Consider the following 14,956-nt stretch of genomic DNA (forward strand, 5'->3'; position numbering starts at 1 on the left):
TCTCTAATTTCTGTTATCTGCATTTTCATCTCTTTGGTATTGTGATATCAGCTCACTGTTTCTGCAGGTATCATGCAGAGTATTCTGGAGATCCTGATTTCCACTGCTTGTGCTGGAAGTGTTGGCCAAGCGTGAGGCACTACTGATTGCCATGCCTAGAGCTGATGGCAGTAGCAGTGTGCTCCCTGGCCAAGGGGCGCTGCATTCCCTGGCTACTCCAGGGAGCTTTTTGCTCTTTTTTTTCACTGTACCATTTGCACACTCAAACAATAAAGGGCAAATGTAAACAAGGGATGTATTTATCTCAAGGGTATGGAAAAGATTAATTGCTTTGGGTATTTCCTACCCATTTGTTTGGGTCTGATTTAGGTCTGATTCAAAACAGTAAAATCAATGTAAAGGTGCCATTTACTTCAGTGGGCCTTGGAAAAAACTTTTTAAAGGTTAGCAACAAAACTTAATGTTATATCAAATCACATACATCTTTAAGAGTGAATAAACGCACTTAAATATTCCATAAGTAATCTGACAAGTGCATTTTCTGGTGACCTAGAAGATCCTTCACTGTCAGGAGGGTGATGATTTTATGGCTCAGTGTTTCTAGTTTTTGGCATTGAATAATGCTGGGTGCTAAGGTGTGAGGATGACGTCTGACAGTATGACCTGGAAGTGAAATCCCTTACGCCAATACTGAGAATGATGTTCCTGCTGATGCAGTGGGTTTCCTGTTTCTGTGGTTGTACAAGGCACATCAAGCCGGCATGGGAACCAGACGTTTAGATAATTATGCCCAAATGCAGTCCTGTGCATCATCGCAAGTGACATAGAATTTACATTTTTTTTCTCTGTGTGCGTGCATGGGTGTAGACTGTATGTTTCAAGACTTATAATTTTTTCATATGCAAACTACAGAATGCCTGCATTTGCTCTCACAGATCTATCCAGCATCATTCTGTAAATACAAGCATGGCCTGCCTTCCTCTCAGAACAGCAGTTAGTTCAGGGAGGTATTGGGTACAGGGTAAAACATGTGCTGCTTGTGCCTCGTGTCTGGATAAATGACCTGCATGCTGGCTGAGTTAGCTTGGGGATCTACCATGGCCCTTTTGCTATCCCCAAAGACTTCTGACATCTAACACTGGAAGTACTCACAGAATAATGAGGTATGACAGAAGGTGGTCCAAGAATGAATACTTTCAAACTACTGTAGAGCAATATGTAAAGTGTTTGAGCTTGGAAAATTGTCATACAATGAATGAAGTGCAGAACATGTGCAAAGTGAATGAATATAAATAATCAAATGAACTGATCGTAAGCAACTGTAAGTTAACAGACTATTTAAAAACGTGAACTTGTCAACAATAGACAAGGTCAAATCAAATTTAAGCCAACCAGATGCTTTCTTTCTCCTTTCTCCTTCCTCTCTATTCTTTCCAGCTCGCCCTCTTTTGACAGGCATTTTATTTGCCTTTTTTCCTGGCTCCTGTGATGTGACCAGCTTCCATCAGCCTGCAGAGATCAACAGTAACGGTCCTGAGGCTACTTTAACGAGACCTTTAAGTATCCTGGAGTGAAGCCTGTCAGACTTAGACAATCTGTGCACCTGTAATTTACTCCGCTTTTGAAGCTGTACTTTCCCTGTTCCGGGGGAGTTCTTAGACTGTGGTGGCAATTTTCATTAATGACCAGAATGACCAGCTCGGTTTTTTGCTTTTTGAACAAAGGCTTTAACCTACCTAGTAAGAATGCTCTTCCTTCTCACTGAGTCAAGAATACTTAATATTCTCCTGTTTTTATTAGTTTAATATTTTGTGTCTTGGGCTTTGAGACTTTATCCCTTTCTCTTTTTGCCTCAACAGTCCCTGTTCTGCTGCTGGCCCTTCACTGTGCCTGCCCGCCTGGGCTGCAACGCTTCCTTGTCACACGCTTACTTCCAAGCTCCAGTCTCTTTGCGAAACAAGTCCAAACTCCCCTAGTTTCCCATCTGATCTTTGTCTTCCTCTACATCCTCCTCCAAATTGCCATTTCTGTGTTTTGGGGTTTTTTTTTGGTGCCCCCTCCAATTAATTTCCTTTACTGGCTGCTATTTCAAGCCTCCTTGCTAGGACAACCTTATCCATCATTTTCCCTCTGGCCTACCAGGCCAGCCTCAACACTCTACTGTATTCCACCCGATTCTAACTCTTCTCTGAATTTGGTGATTCCTTTGCTCCACCTGACTATGACCCAAGCAGCACAGCTGAGAGATGCTCGGGTTTCACTAGCTGTGGATGATGCTGGGCTTGCGGAAGAAATTCCAAGAATTGCCTTGTAAGCTGTGGATTGACTGCATGGAAACTTTAATACATCAAGTCTCTACTGAATTTATGCAAAGTGATTGTTCAGGGTTTTAAACTCAGTTCCAAATTTAGATTACTTAGATTTCACAGATAAAACAGAGTACTTGATGCAATAGCTGTTCCTTGCCAGATTTTTAGTCTGAACTCTAAAGGACAAGAGCTACTGTTTCATAAAGCATTGTCAGAATTTTTTTTAACCTTGAGAAGGCAATGTATTATCCTGAGACTTGTTCTTTAACAGCTGGAACGCTTCATCTGACAACTGAAACCCCACCCAAACCCCATGAACATATCTCCAGCTGGAATATTCCCATCAAATGGATAAACATTTGTTATAGTAAGTACCTATAGCAGGAAACACGAAGCAATGCTGATATGCATAGGACCTTTCTAGAATACACAAACCTGTCTATTTTTCATCCCGAATATGAAATGACTTCTCTCCTCTTTGGGAGTTTATTCTTAGTGCAGCATTCTATGCATGGAGCTATATAAGATGATTTCTTGGATCATGGAGTTTTCTGCACCTGTCCCTGTTACTGTACAGGCTTCTAGCTTCAAGAACAGGGAAGGAGCACGATCAGAATTTGAAAATAGTATCTTTTTGCTATTCATCTGTCCAGGAGTAATTATGCATTGGGCTGTCCACTGAGCCTATGTCTAATAAAATTTCAATCCTGGTTTGAAGAAAATGTTTCTTGTTTATTATTTTTATGATAATAAATATAAATCAGCAAGAGGTTTTTTTTTCTGAAAAAAGTTACTAATATAAAATTACAAATATTTATTTTAAAATTGTCAACAAAATTTCTGTGAGTTGTAAAACACATGGTTTAGATAGTAAATATACTCTTTGAGCTGAGTTTTGTGATAATCTTAGAGCCTGTAAAATTTAAAGGTTTGACCCAAGGGTTTGTCGTACTTCTATGAGTAATCAGAGTCAAGCTAATCTCTGGATTTTTACTGTTCTGTATTTGAAATAGTCACATCACGTCGCATATTTATTGCTAAAGCTGAATTTTCTGATATCTGAAATATCACAAGCCATTTTTACAGGACCATTTGTAGAAAACTCAAGAATGACTTGACATTGTATCATATATTGCAGAAATCCAAGCATTAGCAATGTAATGCTGCCTGTGTGTTACTGAGGCTATCAAAATTGTCCTGAGAAATGATCAGTGTCTCAGTTCTCCAAACTGCCCCATTCAGCTGTTCACCCAAACAAACTTTTAAGGAAACAATATTCCCAGTACCATGAGGTCTGATCTGGGAGATTTATACAAGTCCTAGAATGTGGTGCCCACCCTACTTTGACATGCTCAAAACAGCCATGATGTGATGCCCCGGGATCTCAGAGAGCTGAAATTCTCTGCTCCCTCAAATGCTGGCTGTGAATCTTGAGCAGTACCAGCTTGGCTGATGTCAGGAATGTTCGTTTCATCGAGGCTGAAACGAGGTCATCTGTGCCGATTCCCCATGAGGGCCGTACGCACATATTCCACATTGCTGAGGGATTTATACATTCAAGGATCTTTCCAGCTTAAGATCAGATGAGCTCATACAATTTGTATTTTTCTCTAATCCAGGCATAGCGTGGTCTTTGTGCTTATGGCAAGTGTGTGGTTTGCACCTGTCCCTGCCTCCCTCCTTTTATTCCTTCACCAATCCCAGCTGTTGAAGACCATTTCTAGAAGAAGCTCTAAGACAATTTAATTGTAAGACTGTAGGGGTAAGCGTGCTGTCCTCGCTGTGTCTGCTGCCTTAGCTACCTCTGGTGCTGCTAGGAGACCTGAGTAAGAGTTAACTGCTGAAGAAAATGTCCTCCGGTCAGGTGTGTTTTGCAGCCCTTGCCAAGTTACACGCTGTTCAGTTACAATGCTGACCATATCCATGGTTTGGTGGTTCTTTGGTTTTGCATGTCCTGAATACCTTGAAATAAAATGTTTAATTTTGAGTGGAATTGGAACGTTTTATTTGGCACAAAATGAAAGCTTGTACTTTTTTGTAGACAAGCTGAAAAAGTGATTTTGATATGAACTGAAGCAATTCTTACCTAACTGATTCAGTTGTCAAACTGAAAATATCTATGATGAGACAATGCCAGAAGGCTGTTCCTGGCAGATCTTGGCTGGGCAAGGTTCACATCTCTGACGCTTCTACTGGTGTGAAATTTTGAGTTTCCCGTCCTCATCCCATGAGAATTCCCTGCAAACCCTTGACTGAAATAAGTTATTTAACTGGAAAATATGACTTTCTTTGTAAGCAGCATCTGTTCCTGGGGAAGCTCAGCTACTGTTTCTGCCATGTGTCTTTTTCCAGTGAGGGCTGAGGAGCCCCCCGTGTCAGACAGATGCAGAACTATAACCAAGCCTAGAATTACACGAGCGAGAGCTGCTCTGGGACATGTCAGTCCCTCCCTGCCCTTCCTTTTGCACCAGTTGCTCTCTTTTTCCCCGTGGCAGATCTTGTGCACTAATGTGGGGGAGACACTGAAATCCATATGAAGGCCCATGGTAAGCAGCATCATTTTTAAACTGCTTCTGTGGCATTTCAAAGGTGTCTTGGGGATGTTTCAGAAGGGTCAGTAGAACCTCTTCTAGCATACTAATGGCATATGAGCTTGCAGGCATACTTGGGCTTAAGGATCTGAGCCCACAACTTGAACTGACCTCTGAAAATGCACCCACAAGACTTGCCTGTTGCATGGTTATCTAACATGGGAAATCTGGGCCACTCAATAGAGCAGAGAACTGCAAAACAGACTTGTTCTTTTTCCACTTTTGCCATTAACTTACTGCATGAATGTGGCTAAATCGCTGTGTAGCCCCAAATCTGTCCATTGAATATTCTCAGACATAACTATGTCTGAGAAGTGTTGATTCAAAGCAGCTTTATATGTCTCTATATATTGCAAGTAATTTTGCCTAAATTATTTAAAATAGACTGGTAAAACAAGAAGGATTTGCTCATATTAAATAAAAAAGAAACCTTTTCCAGGTTTGTGGGTTTTGTTAGTGAATTGTCAGCCATTAGATGAGATTAATAGAATTTCACATTGTGTACCTGGCAAAATTGCTGCTTTTAATATATAAAATCAAATTTAAAAAGCAGAGATCAATTGTGGCACCTTGTATATCCACTTATAGGAATTTCCAGAAGAGACAACTTCTGTGCTTCCTGTTTTCTGTTAATAACTTCTTACGACTTTACCACATGAAAAACATCTTGAAATCTGTTTCTGAGTTTTTTTCCATAGTGAAAACTCTTGCTAAAGCTGTTGTGACATTCCCATTGTGCATAGCTTGCAGAATAAGGTCCTTAATAGCACAAATGGTTCATAGAAAAGAAAATATATGCTTCCTAAAATATTCATCTTAAATGTAAAATGGCTTTGTATATTATTCTGTCATCCCAATGCCTTCTGAAGTTCAGGGAGATTCCAAAATTTAAATGATTAACTGGCATTTCCAGACTACTGGCCAAATGAGTGCTTACCAAATGTGAAGTTATGTGATTAGTGAGCCAGGTTTGCTTGGATACCAGTGAAACTCCTTTTAGTGTTTAATTATTAGAATAATATTGCTTTTACTTCTGAAAACTTGTGTTCTCAAGTTGTGTTGGGAGACTGATTTATTATTTTTTTTCCCCCCAAAAGCTGCATTCAAGAGGCGTTAGTTCAGATCCTGCTGGTTTTATACATTTGTAAGCTCCACTGCAGAAAACAGAAGCATATGAGAAAGAAATACCTGTTGTCAGTCATTATTCTGAGTTCAACTGTGCTTAGTGCCCAGACCTTTATGTTCTGTATCTCTGTTGATCCTGTGTAATTTTTGCCTTAAAAAACCCCCACAGTGCTGGACCAAGCCGCTGGCAGAGTCCGTGGCTTTCTTCGCTGTACGTTGGTTGATTTGGGAGCGTGGCAGACCTGCCCCGCTCTGTATCTGGAACTTAATCATGTAATGCTCCTTTTCTTTATGACATCTAATGGCTACATTATTTATTTAGCCTCGCCATAACAAAGACACCATTGTACTCAGGTGTTGTGAGAGAAAGCAGAGAGCCTGGCGCTGCCTTTGCCGTGTAACTGGATCGACATACCAGCAAAAACCCCCATTATTTATTTATTTTTCTAAGTGCAGAAAGAGGGGAGCACATACCTGATGATAAAAGCAGGCAGCAGCTGGCATTTCTGCTCTTCAGCTACACTCTTGTCCCAGGGGAACCATAATGTTCCTCTCTTCTTACTTCTCTCACATTTTACAAGGTTTAAAAGATAAACAAATGGATCACCATTTCTTTGGGAGTTGTTTATTAGCGCCCTGCGCTACTCTTTAATACTTGGCCGCAAGTGTGATTCCTGAACAAATTTTTTAAATGTAGCAACAAGTCACATTTCAATTCTAGTTTTATAATTATCTATGAAAAAAGAAAGTGTACAACTTCTGATGAGTGACACATTCCTGAAACAGAATGCCCCATTTCTTTTTTGAATGCCCTGTCATTTAGCCGATACACAGAAAGAGTTTTGCCATAGATTTAAGTGGAATCAGTGTCAGACTCAAAGCAGATTTCTGGTAAACCTCTGTTTGCTGGCTGAGTGCTGGATACACATTCGTATCTTGGGTACCGCACCACCATGGGTGCGCCCTCTGCAATTAGCTCAGGTGATGACAGATTGGAGGGACAGGCCCTGATGCTTTTTGTGGTTTGCACCCAGACTCCTTTTTATATCAATGGAAGCTCGGCACAGCTGAGAGTGCGTGAACTGGCTTGGGATGAATTTCTGTGTTACAGCATGAGCTGCTGGGATGGCTCAGTGCTGCTGAAAGGCCTCTGTCCTGCCTGCAGTGTGCTCCTCTCCTCTCCCTTTTCATTGACTCAACATTCACCCAATTCCTCTGTGAACTCTTTCAGCTCAATAAACCAGCAGAAAACTAAATAAAAACCCTGAACAGCTTCTGCCAGATTAGCAAACTGCATCAACTCAGCAGAGTCCAACAAGTACTAAAAGCCAGTGTTGGGGGTAGGAAAGAAAGAGATGGGAAGAGAAGGGATGAAGGCAATCTCTCCGCTTGCAGCAGCACCATTGACTCAGATGCATTTCCATTTAAATAGTTTGAGCAGATTCCACTCTGAGGCCCAGGGATCGCTGGTAATCTACGAGCCCTACAAAATGAGGTTCAGCTGGTTTGAGAAACAATGTTAAACAGTAAAATTAAAACCACTTATCCAGGCTGGTACAGCCCCTTGATTCAGAAGCTAAAATGTGCCTGTGTTGTGTGATACAGTATTCTCTAAAGATTTTTCTGTGGGTTCAAAGAGCTCGGACACAGGTGGTATAGCATTTAAATGTGCTTACAACGTGGTTTCAGCTGGAAACCTTGTTTGGCCAAATATTGTTTTACTTTTCTAAAGAGGCTTTCAAATACAATTTGATTGTTCTCACCTAGAGATCTGCCATTATGTATTTTACCAGGGACAAATCCTGTAACCTTTCTCAGTCAAAACTCCCAGTGAAGATTTTCGTGACTGAAAGCGTGGCTAGGCTGTTTGGCAGCAATACCAATTTAAGGTAATTCTTGGTGAGTATGCTTTCCCCAGTGCACAGCTGCTTGCTTCTGCCCCACGCTGCAGCAGAAAACCCTGTTCCTTGCAACTGCTTATATTGCTGTGATTTGGGAAACCAGCCTTAAAAGGAGCACGAGCAAAGGAAACTTCTGTAAGTTGCTTTGGCTGCAGAACAGTTTGCATCAGTCAGGGACTGAAGGAACACAAGGACATGTCTTTGATCCATGGTACATCACTATGACTTAGAACAATAGCAGTGGCTTCGTGTTACTTTTCTTCTATGAACTATTACCAAACAATTAATAATAGGAAATGCTGAAAAAATATTATGTTTGCTGTAATGTCATGCAGAAGGATTAACTCCTGTAGGAATTATTAGATTCTAGTGGAAAAGTAATGAATATGTGTCTATAATAACACTGGCTCAGTCCTCTGCCCTGCTCGCTAGTTTGGTTACTAGGTAGAGCAGCCACATCTGTGAAGTCTGGGATTGATGAGATCTCTCGGGGATATTATTTTGTCCATTAGGCTGCTGTTACTTGGATGGTTTTGGTGGGTAAAACAGGATTTTTATTTTTACTTTATATCTGTACCACCATTGACCTAGTTTTTGAAGCCAGTATCTCGGAGCAGCCATCTGTGTCCCAGCTGATGCCAAGTAATGCAAATAACATTGAAAGGTAATAGCCCGCTGGGCGATTGGAGGTTTTTATGGGTAGCATTTGCTGTTTGTGTTGCTTCCCCTTTGGATTTCACTTTCTAACACCTAATAAAAAAGGCTGGGAAGGCAGAAGCGCAGGGAGCAGCACTGCAGGGCAAGGGGGGGCTCTGATCAGCTCTGCCCCCGGCGCTTTCCCTCCGTGGGATGGCTGAGGTAGCACCAAGTAGTGGTGGTTTTTGCTTTATCCTGCCACTTTGAGGGGCTCACGTTAGTAACCAGTGAGTTGGTGTATTTGGGGCTGTATGAAAGACGACTGCCACAGCAATGAGAAATTATTTTAATCTTATGCTTATCTGGTATCTCTGTAAATGTTTTTGTGATGTTGGTACTGTAGAGGTGGTAATAGAAGGGCAGTTGCAGAACGTGAGATGCCGGTGAACGGTGAGCAGACATCTCCCTTGGCTGTTGTTGTTTGCTGATGTCTTCTGCGTTTTATCTGGCGTTAGAGGTGCCTACCTTCAGGAGCTGCACACAAGTGCAGAACACATCCTAGCCGTGTGCAGATTAAGCAGAGGTTTTGTAGTGTAGCATAAGGAGGCAAATTTTGGCTCGTAGTCCTAATTATTGCTTTTCTACTACCAAGCAATTTTATGCACTGGCAGTGGCAGTATTCAGAAATGAAGGACATACTGATGGCAACTACTGACATCTTTATCATGAGTATTATGAGATTTTATGCATCTCTGAAAGCATCAGTTGTAAAAAATCAAGGATTCCCGGAAAGTCTTAGCTCTCAATTAAGAAACCTACTATGTATATCAGTATCTCTGGTTGTGAAGAAGAGTTTGAAAACATAAGGTAAATGCATTCTAAACATCGAGGAGTCCAAGGACAAATAAAATGAACCTCAGCTCTGTTGTTTTTACGAAATCCTTTGATTGTTTTTACTCTTGGCCCTGTTTATTATTGTTACCATGTAAGTTTATAGATAGCAAGCCTAAGCATGCTTTTTCATGACTTGTAGATCTCCCAAGAATACTTTAGTTATTTCCTAGTGGTGATGAATGAATGGCTGGTTGGCTCGTGTCTCACGCAAGAGTAAGGTTTCTGCCTTAGTTCTATCATATTCCCTGATTCTAATGTTTTTAATTGCCAAGAGCAGCTGTAAATTCTCTCTTTTGGGGTCTCTGTGCCACATCTCATTCAATCGTTGTTAGTCATTAAACATATTACCACATTTAAGTCTGGGCAGGGCTGTGGTTAACCCCGATCTCTCAGGAGTGCACTCTTGCTGTCCCTCCTGAGCAGCTGTGCTGTTCTGTGATTGAATCTGAGGATGGAGCAAAGGGCAGTTATTCAGATCCACAGCAGCACTTCATCCAAAGGCAGTGGGAAGGTTTAATAGTTAATACTTGTAAAACATGGAATTACTGGGACAGTTGGGGCCCTAAAGGAGCTCTAGCCCTGCTCCCTGTTAGCTCTGCCTAGTGTTTCGCATGCTTGTGGTTTCAGCAGGCGAGCGGGGCTACACAATCCTTCCCAACCATAATGCAGCTGAATCCAGCCTCGCAACAATTTGCCATGGTGAGACACAAATCATTAGAGCTGCGGACCATATATAATATTTAATAACTTCTTTACAAGGCAACTGGTTTATAATTTAGGAGGAGGATTTGGAGGCATGTGATTTATATTTTGAAATAATTTTATAATCAGTGAATGCTATTATTGTATGGATAATACTGTGTATTATTGGAAGTTATTAGTAAAACTTCTGCTGCTCCAGGTTACATGATACTGCGCTGACAGGGCTGTTTTTCTGAGGCTTTGCACTGTTGTGCAGTTCAGGTGATTTGCTCCAAGCTGTTGCTGACACTCTCCACCCTGCAGAGACTTTCAGCACCCTCTGGTTAGGAGGGAAGTTGTGTTTGTTTCTGAGACTCTCACAGTTTTTAATCGTTTTATTCTGACAACAGTATGGCAAGAAGAGTGTTGTTTATCCCCAGTTTACAAACAAGAGACACTTCATTTAAGGGCCATTGAACTTTCATGTCTGTAAAGTTCTTGTCCAGAGCAGTCAGGAGACCGAAGTTGGGCACTGTGCTATGTCTGGAAAAGTCTGGACGCTATCTCAATTTTGATGTGTTCAAATGTCTTTTTAAAAATCTCTTCCTAATACAAGGGCCAAACCTCACAAAGATCTGTGGCAAATCCTGAAGCTAAACCAAACTCTCTGAAGTTAATGGGCTAGCTGCTGAATTTGGCTATCCTCGCTGTGCCCCGGTGAGGCAGGAGTTAGTCCATGAACCCTCTGAGGTGTAGAGTGGAAAAATGATGACTTTGGCTTTCTATATTTTCTCATGTGGTATGTTTGAACCTTTATTATTCCTGTAGGACCAAGGTCAGATTTGTCTGCAGCACTTTAACAAATCAGTCATCTCTGACATACCTGCACAAAACTTACTGTTACAAAAGAAATGCACAAAAGTTCCTGGGCAGAGAAGGCATGACCAGCGTTGCCAGCTCTGTCCCCAAATGAGAGCTTGGCTTGTGACCTGGCAGGAGGAGTTGCTCAGGTTTGTCTTTTTCTTTCCAAGCTGGCATCATGTAGCACAAGATTTTTTTCTTCTCATTTTTCGGACCATTGGAAAAAGTCCCTTCACCTCCTGTTGCAGAACACTTGCCTCGATCAGATACCAAGTCACTGGTTTGTGAAAACAGTATTTAATGCAATGACTAAACACCAAGTTAGTTACTCAGTAACTTCCCAAGAGCCCTTCTCCATACTCTGGGAGTTACTGATCACATTATGTGCTGGTGCAACAAAAAAAAATTAGGCTTAGGGATGGCCTATTTGTGTACAGGATTTTGCAGAGGAGCCCGGAGGGGGTTGCTTGCAGAAAAACCTCAAACGTGGGTTAAATGAATCGTCAGTGAACTGTATTCCAGAGGCTCCTGTATTCTCCTCATGCACAGGAGATGTGGAGTTGAGATTTTCCCAACAAAACAATCCCTGTCCTCTTCTGCTTCTGTGCAGTAAATTCTGAACTCTGCGGTGACTTTGGCATCACCTGACTGGAGAGTGTGGGGAAGCCAGGCAAAACGGAAGGCTGAATCTGCATCCCACTGGAGAATAGTTTGCTCCTTGCCACCATGTAAAAACTGAATGTAGCCACAAGCGAGCAGATCATTTTAGTAGGAAACATGGAAGGAATCCCCAGTTTTCCCTTGAGAGACAATACATAACAACAAATCAGAGAGCTGTTGCCTGCATGGCGTTATCCAGTGGGCAGCTTAGTTTGAGGAAAAAAATAGTGGCATAAAATCAGCTTATTTTGTAAGCCCAGCTGGAAACTAGCAGGAATTCATCTCACCAGATAAGGACATTATAAAATGTTAGTATCAGGCTAACCATCACATAAATTCTTTCTTGCCTCCAAATATATTGCAGAGGCTTGAGCTGATTCAGAGTCGCACAAAATAGATGAAAGCCTCAATCTGTATGCCTTCTGTGCTGTTTTATGAACAAAACACTTTAAAAAAACCCAACCTCCAAAAATTTTAAAACCTCATGGAAAAAACCTGCCACATATGAAACATGGCTTCAGTGATTTCCTTGAACTGTATTAACTTTCATTGTACAACCTTTTTTCTCTCCCCCTCTGAACGTAGTACATATTTTTTTAGGAAAATAAAATCTAACTACTTTGTTGAATAAAATCTAACTACTTTCGGTTGGATTTAGTTAGCTTTTGTCCAGTAGTGCTTCTCGGCTGCCCCAGAGCAAGGGCTCTTGGCCAGTGCGCTATGACCTCGGGGTGGGGACAGCAAAGGCGAAGGTGTGGCAGAGGGCAGGGTGCTCTTCTGGTGATTCCATCCTCGTGGGATGCGCAGGAGGGGAGAGTGTTGGGTCCCGGGGAGGCAAGGGTCTCACCTGGTCTCTCTACTGTGGCCTCGGCAGTATCTGCGTGATTTTTCAGTTGTGCCCACGTGGGCGTCGTGGCTGCTGCCCAACAACTTGGGCAGAAAAAGCACCGTTGTTAATAATTGACTGGTGAGATAATGAAATAGCCGAGGCCGCTGTTTGCTTTTCTTCCTTTTCTACTGCCTCTGTAACGCTATGCACGACAGAACGTAATAAACCAAAGGGCAGTTTCCACCGGTGAGGCAGAGGGATTGTCTATGAAAGTCACTTGTGCAGCTTTGATGCCCGTGCTGTGCGTGGAGCCGCACGCTGCCTCCAAGACATCCCGGTCGCGTGATGGACCAGGTGAGAGACTGGGGAAATTGCCTCCAACGCTCTGTAAGTTGCACTGAAAACACTTAAGGTTCTGATGTTTAGAAGTTCTTTTCCACTGACTTTCAGATCTTTTCTGCAGATGTAGCTGGGATGGGGAAGGAAAGCATTAGCGTTTGTTTTCTAAAGAGAAAATCAGAGGTAGAAAACTAGTGCTAGCTATACTTACTGTGAACATGCCTTCAGATCTCTAGAGATTACTAAACCAAACATCATTTCAGGGTATTTTATATGGCTGTATCTGGTATATATTGTCTCTCTAATTCCAACAGTTGCTGTGATGCCTATCTGTATATCTGCTTTATGCAAGAAAAGAATGAAAATAACATTCTGGTTACTCTGTGTCGCTTGTATCTTGTTTGCTGTAAATCTGGTAGGATCAGTGATTCTGCTGATCCATGGTCTAAGTAACTGCTCCTTAGTCTCTGGGTAAGTGCGTGTGTTTGGGGAGGGAGAGCGATTCAGTGAAATCCTGAGCGCAGACCTTTGAGGGCCACAGCATCTGCATCCATACTATGGTTTGGATGATCTCACTGGTCTCTCCTTACAAGCAGATTTTCCTTCACCTAGACAGTGGCCCTTGAAGCATGTCCCAGAGCAGCTGGAGGGTTCCACATAGGTCCTTGGACCTCACAGGGTTTCACACAGAGTTTGTATGATGTTTCATGGTTTGAGTGCTTCCAGATGTACCCGGCCGTGCCCATGGGTGCTGGTGGGCATCGTGGCAGGAGTTTACAGACAGTTTGCAAGGCCTCCGCAAACGAGGAGGCACAGAGTGCGTGTTCAGCCCTCGTCTGTCCAGGGCAGGGTGGGCAGAGCCGCTGGCGGCACAGGGGAAAGACGGTTAGAGACGTATTGCAAGAGCACATCCAGACCCAGGCATGAGCTAGTGGAGGTGGCAGGAGAAGAAATGTAAAGTTGGAAAATGAGGTGTTGGATTGTCGTGTCTTCTGTTGATCCTTTCTCCCCACCAAGGACTGACTCGGCTCTTGAGTTTCTTCCAGAGCATCTGCTGCCAAAGTCCGTCTGCTCCCATCCAGAGGCACCCTTCTGTAACTGTCAGCAGTAAAACAGGTGAAAGAGCAGGATATATCTTGGAAAATATTAAAACCGCATTTTGAAATGTTTAACCTATGATTGAAAGCCACCTTAGGTACATGTGATTACACAAGGCTGCCCGAACTTCAGGGCTTATCCTCTGCATATCTGCATGTGAAAAATTACATTTTTCATAGGGAAATGCGTGAATGTAACCAAATCATTGAACAAGGGCAGAACTGAATTTATACTGGAAAATTTATCTTTAAAATGCTAAAATTATTAGTGTGTTATAATGTGTAAGGGACCACTCTCGTGGCTGTTGTGGACATGGACAGTCTGGTGTGTCACCTCTGGTATGACCATCAGTCTGACACAAACACAGGAGCTCTGCTCTATCCTTGGGCATGCAGATTATGGTTTTTTTTTCAGAATAAATAAAATCTAGGTCCATGTCAAATAGATGAGGTAAGAGGTCGGGCAGTTAGACGTCTTTACGCAGAAAATAGTTACCTTGGTACAAAAGTACTTAATGATCCTCCAGCATAGGCAGTGTTTCTGTGGCGAGGCTGATGATAAAACACAGGTTATAGATGACCTATTTGGGAACTTGAAAGGGAAGTTTCTGTAGAACAGATTAAATGTAGAAAGTCATATCTAAAAACCCTCACATCTTTCTAGTTGGGTAGAGACTAATTGGTATGAAGTGTTACAGACAGGGAATTGCTCAGTCTCTTGTGTATATGCTAACCAGGCGATCCTCTAAATGAAACTTCCACTTCTCTCTCTTGAATTACTCGCCTGTTGTCAGAGGTGGAATAACTGCCCTGGCATTAGCTGCTTTGTTCAAGTCTCTCATTATTGCTCTAGGCACTGCCTTTTCCCAGAATGAAATAAATGTATGCTTTCCCTGATCTTTTTCCTCCGACATCTCCTGTCAGTGTTGCAGCATGTCTGAATACTGTTTGTAGACCAGGGGTTTAATTTCTGCCCGTGATTCCAAGCAACTTGCACCTCACCATTAAGCCTGTACTAACATAACTAATGGAT

Source organism: Cariama cristata, unplaced genomic scaffold, assembly GCF_000690535.1.
Source record: "Cariama cristata isolate BGI_N322 unplaced genomic scaffold, ASM69053v1 scaffold17480, whole genome shotgun sequence".
NCBI lineage: Eukaryota > Metazoa > Chordata > Aves > Cariamiformes > Cariamidae > Cariama > Cariama cristata.